Raw genomic sequence first — 4,553 nt, forward strand, 5'->3', positions numbered from 1 at the left:
AAATAGATAACTTAATTTAGAAATTTTAATATATTGTATTAACTAGACTTTATTAGAAAATAATCAAATCGTTTTAAGAGTGGTTTGGAACTAAAACTTATTATTCTTATCTATTATTTTAATTTTTCACTTGACAAAAAAAATGGTCAATTTTTTTCACCTAACTAACTGACTATATTAAATCTAAAACCAGCTAATTGAGTTCAAACACGTGACTGGCACGCTATTTACCGACTAAACTTATACAGTACAAAAGCTACAAGTCGTATACAGTATAAGCAAACAATAGGCTACTGTCGTTTACGTTCAATCTCTGATTAAATCGTTGCTCTTTAACCCGTGAGTTCTTAATACTCTGATAAAGAGCACATGAGAGGCTAGTGAAAAATGCATATATTTTCTTTTAGCTCAAATTATATTCAAATAAGCTATAACCCTTTACTCTAACTGCTGCATGCAGTTTTGGAGTTGGCATGTGAGTTTAAGTCTTTATTTCATTCCGCTAAGTATTAAGTCTAGGTTTCCCTTCTCCTAATTCCAAATAATAAAAAAATAAAAAAAAAAAAGAAAGAAAGAAAAGAAGTTATAACCCTTTACACACAATTAGCGCTAACCCTTTAAGTTTGTGAGTATATAAACCATTGTTATTAATACCGTTTCGGACCCCGTTTCGGTTTGTCCAGTGGAATGGAATATTTCGGTACCGGCCGATTTCGGCGTACCGTTTTAAGGTGTTTCGGGTTCCTAAAAATTAAATTATATATATTCTTGTAAAACATAAAATTGTCAATTCTAATAAATAAATAACTAAATTTCAAATAATACAAATCATTTAGTCTTAACTCTTAAGTCTTAAACATCAATATAACATCTATTTAACATCACACAATAAGAACATTTACAAGACAATAACTAAACATCAAATAATACAAAACATTTAGTCTTAACTTTTATGTCTTAAACCTCAATACAACATCAAACAATAAGAAGATTTATAACAAGTCATTACTCATTACATAAGCACATAATAATTAATAACTAATAAGCCAACAAAATTTATAACATAATATTAGCCATCAAATTTTTTTTTTTTTTTTCCATAGGCCAAATCATGTACCGGCCGGAATTCACATCTCGGCCGGAATGGACCAGAATGGCCCGAAATCTGGCCCAAGGTGGAACGTTGGGTATCCCGGTACCGGTTTGCATACCGGAACGAAAAATTCCGGCCGTTCCGGCTGGAATGGAACGGAATCAATAACAATGATATAAACTATCTGTTAGTCACTGTTTGTGTCAATTTGGGGTTTAAAGGTTTAACTTTAACCTTTGAAGGAATAAATGCGACGTCGTTTAAGTATTTGGGATTTAGGTTGTGAATGTGATTGCCTATTTTCAAGTGGATGTCATGTATAGTATTAAATTCAATTTCAATTGTTAAATATGATTGAGTATAAAAAAAAAATCCAAATGAATATGTTTTTTTGGGAGTTAAAAAAAAAAAACTATTATAATTTTGTATGTATATATACTATTTTGATCCCCAAACTTTATTAGAATGTGATTTTTCATCCTTAAACTTTAAAAACTTTCTTTTTCATCCTTAAACTTTGTAAACAATCTTTTTTCTTCAATAGTTTAGAGACAAAAATATGAATTAAAAAAAAAATTTAATAGTTTAGGGATGAAAGAAGAATTTTTTTTTAAGTTTAAGGACGAAAGTAAAACATTTCCAACAATTTAGGGATGAAAAACAAAATTTTCTATAGTTTAGGAACAAAAAAGGAATTTATTAAAGTTTATGAACAAAAAATGAACTTTTGGTAAAGTTTAGGGACCAAAATAATATTTTATCATTAATTATTATAATGTTTATTGAATCTAAAATTTAACTAAACCCCACTTTTTATTCCTTTTAACAATGGGGTCATTTTCGTATTAATAAAAAACAATGGGGTCATTTTCTATTAATCAAACAAAAAAAAAAAGATGAAGAAGAACAATGGGATAATTTTGATTTAGTTCATATGTGTGTGTGTGTGTGTGTGTGTGTGTATTATCAAGTCATTTTTTTTTATGTCAATTTCATCTATTATTGTATTATCAAGTCATTTTTTTATGTCAATTTCATCTATTATTGTATTAATCAAGTCAATTTTTTTGGAAAACTTGTTGATTTCATAAATTCTGATAGAGTTTATTTTTTGGAAGTTGCTTGGATTTAAGAGGATATTGAGCTTATTTGTGAAATTTTTGTTGATATATCATTTGTTAATGTCCCTATACATCAAGAAAACATCATAATTATTAAACTAAACAAGAACAAACTTAAAAATAAACTTTTCTTTAGTTTAGGGACAAAAAATGAATTTGTTAAAGTTTATAGATGAAAAATGATTTTTTGGTAACGTTTACGGACCAAAATAATATTTTACTGTTATTATAATTTTTATCATTTATCTAATACACTGAGTTGAATTGTTGAATGTAAAATTTGACTAAACCCCACTTTTTAGTCCTTTTAACAATGGGGTCATTTTTGTATTAAAACAAACAATGGGGTATCTATCGTTCAAATAAAAAAGAAGAAGAACAATGGGATAATTTTGATTTAGTTCATATATATATATATATATATATATATATATATATATATATATATATATATATATATATATATTTATCAAGTAAATTTATTTTTTATTATTTATTATGTCAATTTCATCAATTATTGTATAAACCAAGTCATTTTTTTTGGAAAACTTGTTGATTTCATAAATTCTGATAGAGTTTATTGTTTGGAAGTAGCTTGGATTTTAGAGGATATTGAGCTTATTTGTGAAAGTTTTATTGATATATCATTTGTTAATGTTCCTATACATCAAGAAAACATCATAATTATTAAACTAAACACGACCAAACTTAAAAATAAACTTCCTATAGTTTAGGGACAAAAAAAGAATTTATTAAAATTTATTGATGAAAAACGAACTTTTGATAAAGTTTAGGAACCAAAATAATATTTTACTATTATTATAATTGTGGGGAGTAAAAGGACCCAAGTGGGCCTATGGGCCTTTGGGCTGTAACATGGAGGGCCGACCTGTTCCAGGATTAAACTCTATGAGTTGGTCCATACGCCGAGGGTCCGAGGATACAGCCGAGGGAGAGTTTCACCTCGGACAGATCCAAGAGAACTCAAGATTTTATTATAAAGGTCAGGCACAACTCTGGAAAGACTAATGGATAAAAGGGGACATCCTGAATCTTCTAGATGCACCAGTATTAAAGAAAATATCAAGAGTAAAGGCTGCCACCTCCGCATTAAAGGCTCTGCACCTACCTCCCTGGCCGCATTAATGGGGAGGTGACCCCTGAACAGTGAGGTGGAAACTTCTAGTCACTGTTCAAAAAGTATCAGGGAAGGAAGTATAAAAGGGGGGTAAAGGCCAAAGAAAAGGGGGCGGTAGCTAAGAAAGAAATTGAGAAATTGTAATCTTTAAGGAAGAAAGAGAAATACTAAAGAAGTAGTCCTCGGCTCGAGTCCGAGGAGACCTATTGCAATTATTGTTCGTTATTTACCTGTATTTGTTTATAAAAGTCTGTTATCGAGCTCCCAGTACTTCTAACCTAGGTTTCAAGCCCACACTCTACAAATTTTATTGTTTAAGGCTCAATGGGCCTGAGCCCGTGATTGTCTTTGGGTCCAGGTGCAATTGTGCACTTACAATTGGCGCCGTCTGTGGGAAATCTAGTCTAGAAGAGGTAGGGATACTATGGTAGGCTTAGGTGCTCACCATGCAGAGTCACAAGGATCACAACCGAAGGATCATTTCGAGCGTCTTGAGCGTCGAAGGGATCGTGAGGGAAGCGTCCACACAGAATATCCAAGGGCTAGCCATACTCATGGTGGGGGTAGCACTACCCACGAGGAGGGTTCTAAGTCCATGCAGAGGGAAATCAATCGTTTGAAGAGGAAGTTACGCCGTGCTAAACGTAGGTTTTCACCGTCCTCGTCTAATCCTTCCTCAGAGGAGGATAGGGGAGGTGGCTACAGCTCAAGGTCGCGCTCCCCCACCAGTGCAACGTCCTCCGGTGAGGAGGACGACCAGCCAACCCGCAGACGTAAGAAGCTTCGTTCTAGGGGCTTAGGCAACGATGCTATGAGTAGGGCGTTGCACCAACTCTCCAAATCTCCGTTTACACAGAGGATTGAGAAAGGAAGGCTTCCCAGAAGGTTTACCCAGCCCACTTTTACCATCTACAATGGCCGGACTGATCCGGTGGAGCACGTGAGTCACTTTAACCAGAGGATGGCGGTGCACTCTCACAACGAGACCCTGATGTGTAAAGTTTTCCCCTCTAGCCTGGGACCTGTTGCCATAAGGTGGTTCAACGGCCTTAAATCGGGGTCTATAGGTTCGTTTGGGGAGCTTACTAGAGCGTTCGCTTCGCAGTTCATTACGTGTAGCAGAGTACCTCGACCATTGGACTCGCTGTTATCCATGACCATGAGGGAAGGGGAGACGTTGAAAACATACTCCGACCGTTAC

This window comes from Castanea sativa, chromosome 12, assembly GCF_040712315.1.
Source record: "Castanea sativa cultivar Marrone di Chiusa Pesio chromosome 12, ASM4071231v1".
Taxonomy (NCBI): domain Eukaryota; kingdom Viridiplantae; phylum Streptophyta; class Magnoliopsida; order Fagales; family Fagaceae; genus Castanea; species Castanea sativa.